The 20,670-nt window shown below is 39.4% G+C and overlaps 1 pseudogene; it reads right to left on the bottom strand.

The window, feature by feature from the left end:
* Nucleotides 1-673: 673 nt before the first annotated feature.
* LOC148108861 (pancreatic progenitor cell differentiation and proliferation factor pseudogene) lies at nt 674-1,275 on the bottom strand (annotated as a pseudogene).
* Between the last annotated feature and the right edge of the window lie 19,395 nt (nt 1,276-20,670).

Genomic DNA, 20,670 nt, shown 5'->3' on the forward strand with positions numbered 1-20,670 from the left:
CCAAGTTTTTCTTCAGTTATCAGTGGCAGTGAGGATTCAAGGAAAGATGAGATCATTTAAAATAAAGAAATGTACAATTTCTTGTACATCTAACTAATACTGGGTACATTTCAATCCATATGACCAAAGATAGAGAACTGTTTTTTCTGTGAGGGAACCTAGCCATTATTAAGCATATTGATGAAATAAATCACTATTTACCACAACATATCTAGGCATAGTTCTTTGAAAGTTAAGGCAGTATTGCTTGAACCTTCCAGATGCTTGTAATCTAAAGCCAAGACTACCTATAACAAGTCATGATAGTTGGGGTTTCTTGGAGGACAAGATATTCCTAACTAATGTCGTCTCCAACAACATGTCAGCACTCGTGCAATGCTTTAGAAAAGCTCTCTTTTCTAAGCTCATCTTTTATTTTTGTAAGATTTTATTTATTTCTTTGTCAGAGAGAGAGAGACAGAGAGCACACAAGCAGGGGGAGCAGGAGGCAGAGGGAGAAGCCGACTCCCCGCTGAGCAGGGGCCCCATCCTGCCTCCATCCCAGGACCCAGAGATCATGACCTGAGCTGAAAGCAGAGGCTTAACCAACTGAGCCATCCCTTTTCTGTCTTTACTTTTTTTTTTTTTGACTGGCTCCTTGGAGTTTATTTTCCATTTGGTGCAAGGCACATGGTTATAGGGTGTCAGGAAGGCTTGCATGTGGCTTGGATAGTAAAGAGTGGGGTTCGCTCAGCTTCCTAATTTGGTGTTTTGCTGTTTTGATATAAAAGAACTCATATGTCCCCGTGCTGTAGTCTGCCTCCTCTACAGGGAAGGGAGGGGCACTCAAGAGCCTAGCGCCTCCCTGAGCCTGGTGGCTGGTGGTGGCCGCCCAAGATTGGGGCCCAGTGTTGGCTTTGCGGAGCTGACCACCAGCCTGCTTCCCATGGCTTCCAGAGCCAAGTCACAGGTGATCGTGCCATTGGAGGCCTGGAGAGATTCCGAGCATTCTGGTGACTCCAACACTGTAGCCATGAATGGGAAAGTGGACTTCCCCAAGAAGAAGCTCACCTCCTAGTGCCCGAGGGGGGGTGTGTGGCTTTGGGGAGACCAGGGTGGTGAGGGATGGCTTCCCCAGAAAGTGCTGCACTTCGTAGGAGCTGTTACTGGAAGTGGAACCCAGGCGCCGCCGGTGATAGTCGTGGGTGGGGAGGTGCTGGAGGGGATGACTGCCAAGCTTGTTCCTTGTGGGCTAGTTGAAACCTCAGCGGTGACCCCTCGAGGGCCTCGGAGCATGATCACGGGTGGCGGGGACGGGGACGCTAGGCCACCATGCCCATTTGCAAAGGAGACCGCTGAAGTCCGCGCCACGGGTCAGCTGTGCATGGGCCCTGACTTTAATTTTGTTTACTTTTGATGTTGCCCTGTCTAGAATACCTTTATCCTCCGTTCTGAACCTAATTCTATCCAAACTTCACGAACCAATGCAAGTTCTGTCATCATCATGACCTGTGCCTGGACTTGTTCAATTTAAGTAGAACTTACTGTATGGTTCTATAACACGGCTTCCCTTAGTTATATATCCTTTAGTATTATTTTCCAGTTATTTTCCTTTTTTTTTTTTAAAGATTTTATTTATTTATTTGTCAGAGAGAGAGAAAGCACAAGCAGGGAGAGTGGAGGCAGTGGGAGAAGCAGGCTTCCTGCTCAGCAAGGACCCTGGGATCACGACGAAAGCCAAAGGCATAGGCTTAACCGGCTCAGCCACCCAGCTGTCTCTCCAGTTATTATCTTTGCGAATTTCTTATCTCACCAGTGAACTCCCTCTCTATTCATGGGAAGAAACTTTAATTTCTTTTATAGATGTGATGCATTCAGTGAAGTGCTGGGCTTGAGCTTAATCCCCCCAAAATATTTATTGCTTGAATTGAATCAACTAAGTGATGTTTTCCATTTGAAAATTAAAGTAGCCAAATGAAGTCATTTTAATGTAGTCATACTCTGTTAGCTCAGGGATGCATTTATAGAAAGGGGAGTGCTAACTGCAAGCAGATAATGATATGGGATGACATTCTGGGCATTGCATTGGCAATCTTGATTCTACTCTCTTTGAATACCCTGAGTTGAAGAATGCACCCGACCTTGTATTCTCCCAACCACTGTTCATGGAACTGTTCGTCATTTCTTCTTAGCTACAGTGAGGACAAAAGATGGTCACCATCACTAAATGGCTCTGCTTTTTGCCACGGATTTCTTCCACTAGTTCCTAGAAGATGCTTATCCTCCTTAGGCATTTTAACATCCAGAATGACTCTTGTGCTTGGCACCTCTGGAGCATCCTAAATTCTACCATTTGCACGTCTTTTATCAATGACCATGAGCTGAAATTATTCACTAAAATACGAAATAACAGCTCGCTCCCACTTTTTTGCCTTCACTTTTACCATGCTAAAGAGACCGATTGGCATGCCCACTCAAATGAAGGCAAAGTGTATGATCATGTATTATATATTGACCCATCAGGAGACAAATGCCTACCAAAGACGTATTCCATGTGTTTCTCGCACATACACATACACGCACACAGGTTTTTAATATGAAATACTTCAGAAACAACAGCCGTGTAATACATCAGTGCTATTTAAAGCAGTGCTCAAGGAAGTATGCTTCTGGCACTCTGGGGAGTCGTTGCAGTCCTTCAGGCACAGTGTAAGATAATAGAGATATCTAAATAAGGTTATAGCTTTAGTTCTGATTTTGGATGATTTTACACAACCTGGAGCTTATCATTTGTTTTTAATCATAGCCCTTTAACATTTGTTAGGCACATGGCTTTTTCTCTTGTTTCCCTATCCTGAGAACTTTGATGTTGATATTCTGTCATTTAAATCATCTTTATGCTGTTCATTTTTGTGGATGTGCTGAAATAATAATTCTTTGGACAGAAAGACTCCCCCCCTCCCCCAGAAAGGCTTTTATACCTTCAAAGGTTTTATTTATTTATTTGTCAGAGAGAGAGAGAGAGAGAACACAAGCAGGGAGAGCAGGAGGCAGAGGGAGAAGCCGGCTCCTGGCCGACAAGGAGCCTGATGCGGGACTCAATCCCAGGACCCTGGGATCATGACCTGAGGCGAAGGCAGATACCGACTGAGCCACCCAGCCGTCCCTTGAAGTTTTGTTCTGAGTTTCTTTTCAGTCTACATAATGTTTTATAATAGCCACTTCTTTTTTTAAGCTGTCAAAATTAGTCTGGGGGAAAGTGCATACATTTTTTTTTTAATCTCATCCCTCATACATTTCTCAAAACATCAGATAAATATAACATTTAAGTATTAAGAAAATATGACGGCTTTTTTTTTTTTAAAGTCTTGATTCTTCAACTGATACCCTTAGAGAACTTAAGTATTAGGGCTAGGGTCAACTATGAGATTGAGGAAAGATGTTATGCGTGCACGGCAAATAGATAACATGTATTGCATAAAAGCATTGCTAGTTTTTCATAGTCCACAGTTCAGATAAAACTCTGTAGATAAGACCTTCATTTGAATCTGAAGCATGTTGCAAATCAGCACAGAGAGGAGAAGCTCAAGTAAATGTAAACATTTGGAATTTAAAAAATAAAAATTCCCGTTTGCAAAAAAGCAGCCATTGCTTTGAAGTTTTTTTTTTAATGCTCTGTGTAGAATCATATCTTGAAAAAATGAAGAAACCAAATGGAATGAACATTAGTAAGTGTGTAATAAAAAAATAAACACACATCAAATGTCTTTGCCAAAGGGAATCTGAGTTTAATAAGCAATGCTCTCTGGTCAGTGGAAATGAAATGGTGAAGTCACCATCAAGGTGTGGAAAGAAAACACAAACGACAATAAGAATTTATAAGAAAGATCTTACTCTTTAATACATTTAACTTGTTTCCACTTACTCTAAAGAGAACACCAAAGAAGTTCCTAGAGCATGGTTGGCATGGGAAATCCCCACACAAGGAGAGTGCAAGAAGGGTGCAAAGTTTCCTCAAATAACCATAAGTACAGCCAACAATAATTGCATGTGCATTGAAGCCAACTCCCAGAATTTACCTCCCCTAGGCTAAGTTACTTTCATCTTTAACTGGGATGGTTCCCTGACCGGCCTCCTCTGCCTATTCTTGTGCCTCCTCTTTCCTCTTCTTCCTCCCCAATCCTTCTTCCTCAATTCTGCAGACAGTAGAATTTTTTAAAATTAAAATCTGATGATATCTTTGCCCTGCTCAATTCTTCAATGAGTTCCAATTGCTTTTTGGCTAGAATTTTAAGTCCTACAAGTTTTTGCATGATCTGGCTCCTGCTGACCTCTTCAGCTTTATTTTCTCCCTTTCTTTGCCTCCCTCACTGAATTTCAAACTCAATGCCTTATTTGCTGTTTCTCAAATAAACCAAGCTCTTTGACCCCTCAGAGTATTAGCATAAACTGTTTCTGTCTGTCTGAAAAAATCTTCATCACCACCCCTATCCCAGTGGGTGGCCATTGCGTATTTCCTCCTCAAGCTCCAAGTCTCAGTCTCGGTTAGGTTATATATTATTATAGTATCCTGTACTTTGCCTTTACACATATTCCTTGTGTAAGTGAACTTACTCAAACCACTAGTAATTTTAATAGAAATGTGATGAATTGTTTATTGTCTATCTTTCTCACTAGATTTTAAGCTCTGTGAGGGCAGGGACTGTGTCTATCTTGTTTATTACTGCATTCTACATGCCTGGCCTTGCGTCTGACTCATAGCTGGTGCTTAAGAAGCATCTCTGGAATGAATAAGGTTTTAATATAGACATGACAGACTTCAATGGGAAACCTTGTCATTGCCTTCATTTTCACCTTGAACCGGGACTCTCAGCTTTTTGTTTCGTCTAAAAACTCTAAATCACCAAAGAGAGGTGTCTGGCTGACTCAGTCAGGAGAGCTTAGGACTCTTGATCTCAACGTGGTGAGATCAAGCCCCACACTGGGTGTAGAGCTTACTTAAAACAAAACAAAACAAAACAAAACAAAATCAGTAGATTTTACTGAAGACTTTTTTGAGAGCTGAAGAAGAGAAACATCACATACCACACTGCAACACTTACTTGAAAAATTCCTATTAGATATATCCATTCTTCCTCTCAAAGTTCTTTTTTAGCTTATTGTCTTACCTTTGACCTTCCAAGCAGCCTGTGCAACTTCCTGGACTCCTAAACTTCACTGTTCTGATTTCACAATGCCAATGAGGGTCTATCTCTCTTTCTTTTTTATTGTGGAATATATTAGTTTCCATCTGTGTATTCGTTTGCTGGAACTGCCATAACAAAGTACCATAAACAGGGTGCTCTAAAGAAGAGAAATGTACTGTCCCATAGTTCTAGAGGCTAAAACTCCAAGATCAAGTTATTGGCAGGACTGGTTTCTTCCAGGACTGTGAAGAAAAGTCTGCCCCAGTCCTCTTGTCTAGCGGCTGGTGGTTTTGCTGGCAATCTTTGGCATTCCATGGCTTGTAGAAGAATCACTCTGATCTCAGCTTTCATCCTCACATGGCCTTCTCCCTGTGTGTGTCTGCTTCCAAATTTTCCTTTTTATTAGAACACCAGTCACATTGGATTAGGGTCCACCCTAAATGGCCTCATCTTAACAAAATATATTTGCAATGGCCATATTTCCAAGTAAGTTCACATTCTGGGGGATTGGGAGATGGACTTCAACACATTACCCATAACAATCCTCCTACTTGTCATCCTTCTCCATAAAGGAAAAACCCCTGAGCTCTATCTTCCTTATAAAAAGGATTGGAAGGAATTACAAGGAAGGAGAATTTTTAGTAGCAAATACATTTTATCTGTTCAAAATAATTTCCTCGTACAAGTGACTGAAAAACTAAGAAGTCACTCAATCTTTTCTACAGATTTATCTTCCAAAAATATAGATCAAGTGACATCATTCTCTAGCTCAAAGATGGAGGGTAGACAACATCTTGTCTCTCTTGGTGACCATTGCATCTCTAGCACATGGCTTCCTGCTGGTCACATAGTAGGTGCTCATAGATATTTGTTGAATGCAATTGAAGAACTTTAATGACTGCTTTTCACTTTCAGAACAAAGACCGAATTCATCGGCCTAACCCACAGCAATTTGACGGCATCTTATCTTTGTAGCTTACCTACTATTCTACTCCGTTCAACCACATAGCTTTAGCTATAAAAACTAGTTTGCTATGGTTCTTTGAGTACATTCTCCACTTTCACCCACATTCTTTTTTTTCCCCCCTCTACCCACATTCTTTAATTCAAACTTTCCCCTTTGCCTGGAATGTGTTTCTACCTTCTAGCTAGCCAGCCTTAAAGGCCCGGCTCAGACTGTCCCACCTCTTCTGATGATAAGTCTCTATGCAGAATTAATCTCTTTTTCAGATAGCTTCATAGAGCTTTGGATACTTTTAACAATAGATCCCTTGGTAGAATTATTTAGAATTGTGTCTATGTCCCAAGTAGATTAGAATTCTTCTAGGACAAAAGACATGTCCTATTCATGTTGTTATCTTTCACAAAGCCAGGAACACTCCTTTGTACTATAGGTATCAACCAACACAATTTTGATTAGTGAGTTTTATTTTTTAAGTAAGCCCTATGCCCAACATGGCACTCGAACTCATGACCACAAGATCAAGAGTTGCAAGTTCTACCAACTGAGCCAGCCAGGCACTCTATAAGTAGTGAGTTTTAAATTATTACTTGTTCCCCTAGGCTATATTTTTCATTTTTTTTTTCCAACGTAGGAACACCTTTGCACTCATTTTTTGGGCTTTCCTGAAAAACTGCATAATGACAAATTACTATAAATTCAACAATATTTAATTAATTAATTAATTTAAAAAAAGATTTTATTTTTATTTATTTGACACACACACACACACACACACACACACACACAGAACACAAGCAGGGGAGCACGCAGAGAGAGAGGGAGAAGCAGGCTCACTGAGCAGGGAGCCCGCTGTGGGGCTCGATCCCAAGACCCTGGGATCATGACCTGAACCAAAGGCAGACACTTAATGACTGAGCCACCTAGGAGCCCCTCAATAATATTTTTAAATAAATTTATGTTTGGTTTATCACCAAAGCATCTCCAGACATGGGAAAAAATGGGTGTTCATATTTTACCAACCATATTTCAATATTTGGTATGTACGTGGATTTGTAGACCCTTTGCAAACTCAGTAGCTTACAAGTTGCAAATACTTTTCTAGGAAATAAAGGCTCATTGAAGGTTTTTGGTTGGATAATGACAAAGAAAAGTTAAACTGCACAAAAATGAGATACATGTTTTTCAAAATACTCTGTCTTGCATTCATATCTTTATTCATCCAATGAATATTTTTTCAGTATCTAGTATGTGCTAGGTAGCATTCTTGGTGTTGGACATACAGGAGGTGCCAGGTTGGTATCAATGGAGGTGATGAGAAGGGGCTGGATTCTGGATATGTTTTGAAAGTAGATGGGGGTCCTGGGTGCCTCAGTTGGTTAAGTGTCTGTCTTCAGCTTAGGTCATGATCCCAGGGTCCTGGGATCGAGCCCCACATCCGGCTCCCTGCTCAGCAGGGAGCCTGCTTCTCCCTCTCTTGCTCCTCCTGCCTGTACTCTTTCTCTCTCTCTGTCAAATAAATAAATTATCTAAAAAAAAAAAAAAGAAATTAGATGATGAGGGAACAGAAGGCAAGCTGAGGACAAAGCAAAAGCTGACACCACAATCCCCCGCCCATGGGATATATGTGACATTCCTCATGCACTCCTGGCTACCCTAAAGCTAAGGAAAGAAAAAAACAAATAGTTAACTTACAGAGATCACAATCCTACAAGACATGAGTCTCCCTCAGTTTACAAATGTCTTAGGAATCTACAAGAGCAAAGCATTTCTATCAATAACTTAGCTTCCAGAAGGAAATGTAGATAAAATTAAATGTCCTTATAACCTGCAGCCCATTGACAGATACTTGAAGCAGGCAGAGTGTAATGTTCCTCCAGGAAGCTCCCAACTATCTTCATGTTCATGCCTTGCTAGAGGGAAAAACAACCTTAACTTGACAACAGCCAGGCCTCCAGTATCCTGTGAGTCTTCTTTCACAAATGAAAATCCTTTTGAAACCTCCCTTTTTCTTACCTCCCCCAACCCCATAGTATATAGTCAGCCACCCCTTACAACCCCAGTGCAGCAGCTCTTTCTTGCCAGGGGTCCTGTCCCCATGTTTTAATAAACCACCATTTTGCACCAGACATCTCAAGAATTCTTTCTTAGTCATTGGTTCTGGACTTCACCCCACCGAACCTCACCTATATTCCAAAACCCCATCAATAGAGTCAACAGGATTATGGACAGATTAGATGGAATGTATGAAGGAAAAGAGTCAGTGATCACTCCAAGGCTTTGGACTGGAGCAATTGGAAGAATAGAAGTGCTGTTTGCCGGAATACAGAGGTCTGTTGGAAGAAAGGTTTGGCGATGCGGCTAATCAGGAATTTTGTTTTGAATATATTCAATTCGAAATGACTATGAGTCAAGAGAAGATGTACGTAGATATATGCTAATGTAGGTATCTCTTCAATGAATATAAACAAAATTAGAGGTGTGTTAGAGCTGGGTCACAACAGCTCATAAGAGCTGATCATTCCATTTTTAGGAATTTTTGAGCTAGTCGTTAAGAATTAACAAGCTGTTGTGGCACCTGGCTGGCTCAGTTGGAAGTGCATGTGACTCTTGATCTTGGGGTTGTAAGTTCAAGCCCCACTTTGGGTGTAAAGATTACTTAAAAATAAAATCGTTTAAAATAATTAACAAGCTGTTATTCAAAATTGAGCTACACAAATGTATAAAGTCTATTAAATAAGTTTTACTAAGACAAAAGTAATACGTGTGTGTGTGTGTGTATATATATATATATATACACATATATATGTATTATGTAGGTTCTATGCCCAGCACGTAGGCCAATGCAGGGCTCGAACTCATGACCCTGAGTTCAAGACCGCAGCTGAGATGAAGAGTCAGACGCTTAACTAACTGAGCCACCGAGGCACACCAAAAGTAATACATATTTTAAAATTCATCACTTCCTAATTATTTTAATAATGTCTGTGATAATGAGGTTAAATCTTTTGTATCTGTTCAGTGCAAGTACTATAGAATGGTGCACATCTCTTTTCAATTCTGGGTTCAGTGACATCACATTGGTAACTTGAAATTAACTATGATAGGACAATTACCAAATGCCACAAACCAGGTCTTTTTCTCCCTAGAGAGCTGATTGTTAAATCACACTTACCAGCACGCTACTGAAAAATTCTCAGTGGAAACAAATTGTCGCTTAACTCTCATATGTCCTTACGACATCATCATCATAACATTTGTTTTTATTTTCCCTGCTATATATGTGAAAACAAAGCAACAAATCAAGAGGTGGACAGAAAATAAAGGGTTGGTGAGTAGCTAGAATAACAAACCCTGAACAAGAAAGATCTTATAAAATAGACTAATTTTGGTACAGCTATGCAGTTTAACACTTCATCTTAAAAAAAAAAAAAAGCCAGTTGCATATGAATGGGGAACAGTCTATAAGATATAAAAAGTGAACAAAATAAAGTACACAATGGACTTTATAGTATGAAACTATTTATGTAAAACAAAACAAAAATACAGATACATGCTTGTTTATGCAGTGAATATTTCTGAGAAATATACATGAAACTGGTAACATTAGTTGCTTCAGAGGAGGGGAACTTGGTGACCAGGGTATAGGGGTGGGAAAGAAAGGTACTTTCCCTAAGTATCTTTTTGTTTCCTTTGAATTTCATAGCAGGGGTATACATTTCCTATTTAAATTAAACAAACAAGGTGTCTGTGTGGCTCGGTCGGTTAAGGGTTGACCTTTGGCTTGGGTCATGATCCCAGGGTCCTGGGATCAAAACTGGCTCCCTGCTCAGCGGTGAGCCTGCTTTTCCCTCTCCCCCCTGCTTGTACACTCTCTGTCTTTCTCTCTCCCTCATTCTCTCTCTCCCAAAGGAATAAATAAAATCTTTTTTAAAAAATTAAACAAACATACCTTTTTAAAAAAGTGCTTAAATGGTTTTAAGAACATGGGTGGGAGGAGGAGGAAAGTTTTTCCACTTTAAATTTGTACAAATTTTGCCTCTTTAAACTCAATTATGATGCATTATAAATGTCTCTTAACATGATATGCATCTTCTAAATATAAATGAATATTTTGGTTAACAATTGTAACCTATAAACCTAAGGCTATGTTAAGCTCAAAGCATGTTTAAGTTTGCTCACTAAAAGAAACTGTGTGTGTTAGAATATTTGTTATATAAAATTCTGTTCACTCACTTAAAAGAAATATGTTTATCTTAGGATTTGAATATATTTACCTTCTTATGGTAATGAACACATTGACTATGATCTTATTGGTCTTATAATTATCCTCTCCATTATATAAATAGGATAAGTTTCCTTGTTAATTACAAAATGTACCAGAGTCTAGACTTTTCTCCTCAGTTGTGCAAAGAAATAACAGTGCTTATAGCAGACTCATTATCAAAAACACAATAGAAAAAACTTGTGCTTTCAAGCAAATCAGTACTGTAGTCCTGGAGACGAGTCTGAACAGAGGGTGGTGGAATAGATTGCTTTAGACCCAAAACTGGAATGTGCTAATATTACAAGTAAAGAGGCACATGAAACCTCTGTTTCAGTTTTCAGTGGAAGCTGCCTGTCTTTGCTGCTTAGTCCCAATCAGAGAGCATGAAACTGCTGTGTTCACTAAATTAAGTACAAAAAGATAAATGCACACATTCAGGTATGTTGGGTAAGGAACCAAAGTTTAGAAGCAGGATCAGCAAAAGCAGTGTTTTTTTTTAATTGTGTGAAATGAGGTAGATGGAACGGAAGAGGAGTCATACCAGGCTGTGGTAGAGAAATTGTTCTTTTCCTCAGTGTTTTCTCCTTCCCTTTCCTATATGAATTAAGGATTGATCAATCAAAAATCAGGTCTGAATAGGAAGTCTTAGATGGCTCCTGTGTCAGTCAGGGTTCTGACAGGAAGAGAGAATTCACCCCATATGGTTTGTCAGAACCTACATTCAGGATAGAACTATTTACTGTGGTGTGGGGAGAGCTAAGAGAGTCAGCAAGCTATGTGAGGCACCTAAACCAGTAACAACAAATAGCCCTTACTTTCCCCATAGAAGAAGGGACAAGGGGAGGAAGTAGAGTTTCTGGAGCTCAAAGAGAGCTGGGAATGTGTAGATAGTAGCTGCTCTGCTTCTCCCGGATGGTCATAGAGGAAAGGGGATACAGCCAGAGAATGGTCTCGAAGCAGGAAAGGAGCAGGGACTAAATACCCCACATCTCTCTCTTCCCCTCCTCTGTTCTCTTCTCATTGGCCTGGCTAACCTTAGAGGAAAACCAGCCCCCAAAGGGTGAATGGGAGATGTAGCCCGCAGGGTTCAACCTTCCAGGGAACAGAGCAGGAGAGAGGAGGATGGAAAGTGGTTGGGAAGTGGAACTGTAATAGAATAAAAAGTGATCTCTGTGCCCAATGTGGAGCTTGAGCTCCCAACCCCAAGATCAAAGGTCACAGGCTCTACTGACTGAGCCAGCCAGGCACTTCACATGGGATCCTTATGTGAACTGAGGTAGGGTTTTGAGGAAAGATTCTCTCTGGATATCTGTTCATTATATATGCACATGCATCATTGCCATAGGATGTTGCATATCATATGTAGAGATATATAATTAATATTCTGATAAACAACCAAGTGCTTGCATAAATTTTCAAGTTTTTTTGCCCAGAGGAATTGAATGATCAAATTAAAAGCTGAAAAAAAAATGCACATCCAACGTTCACTAAAGAATGAGAATCTGAGTAAGATTGGAGGGTTTTGTGAAGATCATGTAAAGGAGAAAAGGCATAGTTAACTCTTCCCTTCTTCCACATTCTGAAAGGGAAAGCTGCAATTCAAAACTGTCATTTGTGAAAAATAATTTAAATAAAGGAAAATTAGCATATAGATGATAAGGTCTCATTTTCTTTCTTCTTTATTCCTTCCTTCCTTCCTTCCTTCCTTCCTTCCTTCCTTCCTTCCTTCCTTTCTTCTTTCTTTCTTTCTTTCTTTCTTTCTTTCTTTCTTTCTTTCTTTCTTTCTTTTGATTTTTCTACTTAGTTTCTAAGTGGAGAGTTAAAGGATATTTCTTTTGGCTGTGAAAATTTTCTTAAGAAAAGAATAATTTGCTCTTATCAGAAAGAATGGGTATGTATAAATACATTTGCCAAAAAAGTTGCAAACTTTTCATTTCCAAGATGAAGTATAACAAGTAAAACTAAAATATTACAATAGATTAAACTGTTCTATACTAATAATTCTTTTTTTTTCCAGCATCACTTTACATCTAAAAGGGAAAAATTTAACTTCTGTCCTGATAGAAATTGGCAGCACACCAATAAAAACATGTGATAACGTAATTAATTGCTTTAAGGCTGTTTGGCCAGGTGGAGGCAAAATCATTCTCTTTGCTCTGGTAGGTTTTTTTCTGTATTTTTGTTTTTGGTTTTTTTTGTAAGATTTTATTTATTTATTTATTTATTTATTTGAGAGAAACATAGAAGAAGCATGAGCAGGGGAGAAAGGCAGAGGGTGAGGGAGAAGCAGACTCCCTGCTGAGCAGAGAGCCTGCCGAGGGACTCAATCCCAGGACCCCAAGATCATGACCTGAGCGGAAGGCTGACGCTTAACTGACTGAGCCACCCAGGCACCCCCTTTGGTAAAGTTTTAATATGAATTGGTTGTTATTGTCCTTTAAATTTTATGCCAAATGCTTTTAGTACAAAATAGTGTTATGATAGGACTGGGAATTTTATCATTTTTCTAATCTGAGAATTTTCTTAATAATGTTAAAAGAAACATACATTGTTAAATCTTTTTTTCCATAGAATCCTGAGTTCTTTCCCCACCTTCTCTGTGTTAACGTGGTTACTGTAGTCATAAAACTGGGTATGAAAGTATGGCATATTTTTAATCCATTGAGAAGATTTAGTTTTTTTTCCTACTGAAGCTAAAAGGACTAAATTCTGTGCAGCTCTAATTTTAATGCTTGGCTTATATTTACCACCTTCAAAACTGGTATTTAAGGGGTAGAAATGTAGAGTAAATACAGGTACAGAACTAGAATATGTTAAAATGTAGTGATGTCTCTTATAAATTGTTGCAAAACTGAAACAATTTTCAAGTTAAGTGGGGCTATGAAATTGTTCCATTTAAATTATCTCGGTAACTAAAAAATAACATCTTTATTATGGATAAAAATTAGGTACCATTCAATGTATCTATTTGAAGTGTACAATTCAATGGTGTTTATATATTCCCAGAGTTGTGCAACCAGCACTACAATAATTTTAGAACATATTCATCCTCTGAAAAGGAAATACCATACCCATCAGCAGTCACCCCCCCACCCCCCATTGCTATCCCATTCCCTCAGCCACTGGTAACCACTAATCTTTCTGTCCCTACAGATTTGTCTTTTCTGGACATCTTGGCAAAATATATATATATTTTTTTTTTGGCAAATTTTTAAAGTGCATTATTTCTCTGACAAATTCTAAATTTTATATTGATTTATTACACATATTTTTATGATTTGTTACATATTTTATTATTATTTATATATTGATATGCATTTATTTATATTTTCCTCCTCATTAACTATTGAAGCTTTGCGTTAATTTAATAGTCAGTTCATATATTAGGTTTTTTTTTTTAAGATTTTATTTATTTGAGAGACAGAGCATGGGGGGGTGAGGGGCAAAGGGAGGAGAGGGAGAGGGAGGAGCAGACTCCCCACTGAACAGAGAGCCTGATGCAGGGCTAGTTCCCAGGACCCTGAGATCATGACCTGAGCATAGGTCAGATGCCAGCCAGCTGAGCCACCCAGGTGCCCCATATATAAGATTTTTGACAAGCTTACAGTTGATCCCAAAACTGCTGTCATAAAATATAAATAAATGACTTGCGGGTTTTTGTTGAGATGTAATATTGGCCCATACAATCTAGACCCTATCAGGAGAATTTTAAACAGATAAATCAATAAATCAAACAAAACAACTTTTGTAATGTTACATTAGCCTACATTCATTCCTTCTGCTCCTGGATATTGGTAAAGAGAAATATTTATCTTGATTTGGTCCTTTTTCTTTCGTCACCTGGATCTTTGGCCCATGTCATCAGCACTGGAGATCTGACTTTCTCATATAAGGGTCTTTGCTAATGTCAGAGAATTCTTCATTTTTCTCCAGCCTTTGCTTGAGGTTGAGTTCAGACTCCTAGTATTTGTAAGCAGTAGCTTCTACACTGTTCCACCACAGGCTGAAGTTCAGGAAACTTTCACTTGCAAAGCACTCTGCCATATGTTAACTACTGTTTGTTACTTGAGAAATTGCTTCTGTCTGTGTTTGCCTCTGTTGCCATTCTCCACTTGGTTTCTCTGCCCTTCCCATCTTCCTCTGACTTGTGCTGGGACGATGTAGAGTGTTTGGGAGCTGCTGTCTTATTGGATGGAACATTTGACTGGCAGTAGATTGTGAATGGCCTCTGATATTGATGAATTCTATACTCTCCTTCTGGCTTGCTGTTCTACTTTTAACCACTTTATGCCTATCTCTTGTTTAAATTAGCTGGTAGTATCTACGCTATTGTGGCTGCCAGGATCTTTGGGACACCCTCTCTACCTTATACTTCTCTATGCTGAATTCTACCTTCCCAGTTGAGAACTTAACCCTGCGTTTCCCAGCTTCTTTTACTAGGGACTTAGTTTCGCCCATCAGATAGACGCCTATAAAATTTTGATTTGGGGGGAATCTATGTGAGGAGAGAAGCGGGGTGAGGGGCATCCCTTTGTTAGGAGCAGTAGATTTGGGGGTGCAATTTCTTGATCTTAGAAGAGGAAGTATAATCTGAAGTTTCATTTAATGGCAGGCTGGTCATAGAGTTCTGCAGTCACTACCATAGGAATTGCAGTGAAAACCACGATGATATTGAAATACTGTGGAAGGGACAGAAGACTGTGTAGATTGAAAAGCAAGGGAGTGGAGAATGGAATTTCTTGGCCTGCAAAGGGCAGTCAGAGCATATCGATGTGTGAAGCAAACCAGGTGAAGGACAATGGAGACATGGTAAATACAATGAACTAGGGAAAGCATACCCTACCTGGAGGAGAGAGCTTCTGCTGTCTGTTCTGTTCCTGGTAATCGTGCCCGTGTGGTGTCACAAGCCCAGTGATATCTGGCTTTCAGGTTTTTCAAGAAAAAGTAGAAATCCAGATTTTTGGATGGAATTTCCTAAATTTTAAATATTCTCAATTAAATCGGAATTATTTTACAGGTTTGTGTGATCCATAAGACATAAGTCAGATCCAGTCCACAGGTTGCCAGCTCTTGGTCTCTGTTACTGGTGGGAGCACAAGCTCATAAAGAAGCCCTGCAAGAATGGCAAGATAGGGGGCGCCTGGGTGGCACAGCGGTTAAGCGTCTGCCTTCGGCTCAGGGCGTGATCCCAGGGTTATGGGATCGAGCCCCGCATCAGGCTCCTCTGCTATGAGCCTGCTTCTTCCTCTCCCACTCCCCCTGCTTGTGTTCCCTCTCTCGCTGGCTGTCTCTCTTTCTGTCGAATAAATGAATAAAATCTTTAAAAAAAAAAAAGAATGGCAAGATAGGAGGGTGTGGAAATACAAAAGCCAGGAGAATTGACAAGAGTAGTCTGCTTAACAGTGTACAAATCCAAGAGAGGTCTATTACATAAGGATAGAATAATGTCCATTGTGTCCACTGTATTGGGAGCTTGGAAGTCATTGATAACATTTGTCAAACCTCTTCAGCTAACAGAAGAGACCAAATTGCAGAGGGTTGAGGAATGAGGGCGAGGTGAGGCAGTGGAGACCCAGTGAAGATTACTCCACAGGTTGTTTTTAGAGGGAAACACAAGAAGGCTTTTTTTTTTTTTTTTGAAAGCCTAGCCAAGGCTAAAGTTTTTTTTACATATGTATTTGTGCAGGTATGTGTATCTTTGAATTAGGCAAGCTTTACTAATTATATTATTTCAATTTTCTATAACCTTAATTAATTAAGTTTAAGGAAGCTCTATACCCCGTGTGGGGCTTGAATTCATGACCCTTAGATCAAAAGTCACATGCCTACCAACTGAGCCAGCCAGGTCCCCCTCTATAACCTTATTTTTAAAAAGTTTATGAAGCATTTTTATAGGCTCAGTTTAATAAAACCACCGTAGAGGGAGAAATTAAAAACAATGGAGGGAGAGGCACCCGGGTAGCTCAGTCAGTTAAGTGTTAGCCTTAAGCTCACTTCATGATCTCAGGATCCTGGGATCTAGCCCCCAGGTGAGTCCTCAGGCTCCCTCCTCAGTGGGGAGTCCGCTTCTCCCCCTCCCTCCTATTCGTGTGCTCATGCTCTCTCTCTCTCTGTTTCAAGTAAATAAAATCTTTAAAAAAACAACAACAACAATGGAGGGAAAGGTGTTAGCACGGAATTCTTGGAGGAGATTGGGAGGGATGAAAATGAGATTCTCTGAGACTGGAGGGAAGACAATTAGAAATGGTATGGAATCAGGCAAAGTCATGGCTCATGCTGGCAGTAGAAGAAGCTGAGGTAGTTCTTTATGGCAGCAATTTTCTAGTTATGTGGATGAGATAAAGTTCACTGAAAGTGAGGAGAGTGGGAGTGGATATGTTGTTTGAGCACAGTGGGGAGGGTTTGGAAATGCCATGGAAGGGAATGGGAAAGAGAGATGTATTTTAAATCTTGCTCAGGAGGCTAAAGAACCCAGTTTCTGGTTAGATCCCATACTTGTGTAATGTATAATTTTTCAGGATTTCATTCCTTGTTCAGCAGCATAGGTATAGGCGTGGAGAAGCTAGATCTGGCTGAGCCATAGTTAGGATTTTGGCCGGAGGGTGTGGGTAAATGGACAGGAACTCATAGAACCGCAGTCCTGGTGAAAGAATCATTGAGGTGTCTGAAGTAGGAAACAATATGAGACTAAGAGGGAGTCAAATAGCAGGAAATTGAAAGAGAGGCCCTTCTAGCCCTGGTTCAGACTATGAACCTTGGGATGGCGTTGTTGCATCTGGATGTATCCCTTGGAGGAGGTCACGATTGTTTCAAGCCTGTATGTTTATTGCGTGTGGTTGTTTAGATCTCCCTGTTCTTAGAAGAGGTGGGTCAGATGAGTAGCAGTTTTGCTTTCTGACACATGGATGAAACGGAAGCACTACTTGAAGAAGATTATGCAGAACTCCTAGAAGTTGCCGGCAAGTGCCAGGGAAGGGAAATTGGCCCAATGTCAAGTTAAGGGAGGACCAGAATTGGCAAGCCACTACTATTCACTCAAAATTCAAGTCTCTAGGGACGCCTGGCTGGTTCAGTTGGTAGAGCATGCAACTCTTGATCTTGGGATTGTGAGTTCAAGCCCAACGTTGGGCATGGAGATTACTTGAAAAAAAAAATTCAAGTCTCTTCTTGATAAACTTACTTCCCAATGCATCTGGCTGAAAGGGATGGTGGAGGCAAGCACACAACTCCTAGCCAGCCCAGTGGAAGCCTCCCTGGGAAGATCTCCCTTAATGTAGTGGAAGATGAGAATATTAGGGAAAATGTGCCTTGTGCTGTTTCCAGCTAAGTGCCTTTATCACCAGTAGGCACATGCACAGCATGAAGCCAAATTATGTGTGAGAATCCTGGCCAGATCAGGCTGGGGGAACAAGGCTGAACATGGCTTCCCTGGAGCTCTACCAGAGACCCATTATACATGGGTTTTCCGACTGCCTTTGGAACGTCAACTAGCCAGGGCTTACTTGGAACTTGGAATGATTCTAGGGCAGTAGTTCCCAAACCCTAGCATGATTACGAATTACCTGAGGAGCTTGTTAAAATGTAGATTCTTGGACTCTATCCTCAGTGAATTTGGTTCAGTGGTTCTGGGGTAGTGCTCCGGAACTTGTATTTGTAACAAGTTCCCAAGTAATGTTGTTGCTGCTGGCCCAGGCACTACACCATTTATGTTCAGGAATTTTATTGACTGGGTTCTGGTTCCACATATCCAATGAATAAATTGCCCTAAGTTCATTTGGATGACTTTTCTTGGGTTTCTGATCCCGCAGAAGACTCTACCTTAGGAATTCTAGGTATTGCGGGCCTTTTGAATAATCCAATCCTTCTGTTACCTGTTGTCACTGGGCCATATACCCACAGCAGTCCCAAGAAACTATAAAGACTGGCCTTTATGGAATGTATTGTGACCATGAAATTGTCCCATCAATTATTTTTGATGCTGAAAAAGACAGCGATCTATCCAGATTTCTTCTTCAAACTAGAAAAATATAAAGCCCCCTCTTCCTCACGAGGATTGTAACTTTTCCTCTAACTTTTTGCTTGCCTCGAATTCTTGAGAAAAGCTTATACTCATTATTTAGCCAGAGACCTGAGTCCTTAGGAAATTAATACAAGAGGCTTTTGGTGGGAGTGTTATCTGGCTTCCAACAATACCAGTTGGTTCCTGGGCCATATTCTTAAAATAGAAAAATGACCAATTACAGCTCTGCCAGGACTACATTTGGTGTAATCCAGAGAATATGTTTTTAAGTGTCTGAAGGACTCAGCCACAGGAATCTTGATGGTACCAGCCAAGATATCTGAGGTCCAAGGATGGCAAAACCCAGGGACCATTCAGTACTCATGGGGGGATTCCAGCTAAATAGAAGCTGGGATTTGGACATGTCTGGGCAGGTCTGCTGAATATGCAGGGCAGGCATGCCTGGAGTCTATTTACATGACAACTTTTGGCTGAAGAATGACTGTATGCTGATCTGAATGGAAAGTGAAGTGGGAAGAACAGAAATGTGTCTGTCTTAGGACCCAGGTTTTGATAAATGTTCTTTAAAAAATGAGTTTATTAATTAAATAATGTATCATCTTTTTGTTTCTCGGAATTACACAATTTATATTAAGATTTTTGACAGTTTGAAAATAGCTCATTACTATCTTTAGGAATCTGTAGTCCTTGTGTGGGAAATCATTTCAAAATGAAAGAAGATTGATTTAATTAAGTTGACTACCTGGGATTATATTGGATGTGTGAGAAAAGGACAAAAGACATATTTTGTGGCTTTGGAAATATTAGTGAATTTTAAAAAATCTTCATAGGAAATAATGTATTTAAACTTGTTATTTTGAACTGTGTATTCTTGGTATAGCACCTACAATGTTGTGAATTTTGTTAAATATTAATATGGCTAAAAATACTTTAAAATCGTATTTACCTTCCATTTAAAAACTGTTCACAATTGTGCTTCTGGTCTTGATGGGTGCCATTCCTCATTCACTTGCATTTCCAAGGTAGAGTTTGGTTGATGAGCCACAATTCCACCTTTGTTTTTCTTTAATTAATAGCAATTATTATAATTTTAGAGGACACTCATTTACGGACTTTTTTTTTCATGTGTCCATCACCCATCTAAGCATTTTATACATCTTATCTCTTTTGAGCCTCACCACTTTAATTATCCTGACTATATACATGGGGAAACCAAGGCACAGAGCCATTAAATTACTTGTCCAAATAGTATATAGCAAGCAGTGGAGAAAACCAGGGCTTTAGGGCATTTACAGTGTTTTACTAAAGTTATTAATCACTCTAAATTTTAAGATGATTATAGAAAAGAAAAGGCTGTGTCTCAGTTTGGGTATGGTTTAGGTGCCATGAACTCTCTCATTGCCAATTTTGATTCATTAAGTAGCCTTGGAAAAGTCACTGGAATTATTTTCCAGAGACTTATGGTCATACAAATGATTTTTTAAATTACTCTGATATTTCAATTGCTTTCCTAGAGAATGGGAGAAGCAGTCTACTGTGTACCTCTCCTTGAGAAGGACTTTTTAGATTTTTAAACTTTTTATTTGGATATAATTTCAAACTTACAAGTTGCAGAAATAAAGACAGCATTAAAAATACCCATATACCTTTTACTCAAATTTACTTATTGTTAACATTTTACTCTAATTCTTTGATCATTTGTGTGCTTTCTCAGAATACAGATGGAGAAAAAACTATAACGTTGTATTTTTTTCTTTCTAAATCCTTTAAGGGTAAGTCACATACTTTTTGGCCCTTTCCCATTAATACCTTAATGTATATTTCCTAAGTATAGGGGTAGTCTCTTGTGACCACATTACAGAAATAAATTTCAGTAAATTCAACCTTCATTCAGTACTTTAATCTACAGACAGTATTCCAATTTGTCAATTGGCCCATTAATGTTATTTACAGCATTTTCCTCCTTGGGTACAGGATGCAATCTAAGGTGTTACTGCATTTAGCTGCCATGTTTGAGAATAATTCTAATTATGCCAGATTTTATTTTTGCTATAGTCTAGAAGCCATACCCATACAATATATAAAAATCTTAATTTAGGTGGAGATCTGATGAAAAATAGACTTCTGATAGGTTTTTTCATTATTACTTGATAGCTTACAATTTCTAATGATGATTAGGATACAGTCATACTAATTAAAACTAGTTTTAATTAGTTAACTAGTTCCTAGCAACTGTGTCTATTATATTGTACGCCTA

The sequence above is a fragment of the Ursus americanus genome, chromosome 15, assembly GCF_024610735.1.
Source record: "Ursus americanus isolate L20-20 chromosome 15, mUrsAme1.1.p, whole genome shotgun sequence".
NCBI lineage: Eukaryota > Metazoa > Chordata > Mammalia > Carnivora > Ursidae > Ursus > Ursus americanus.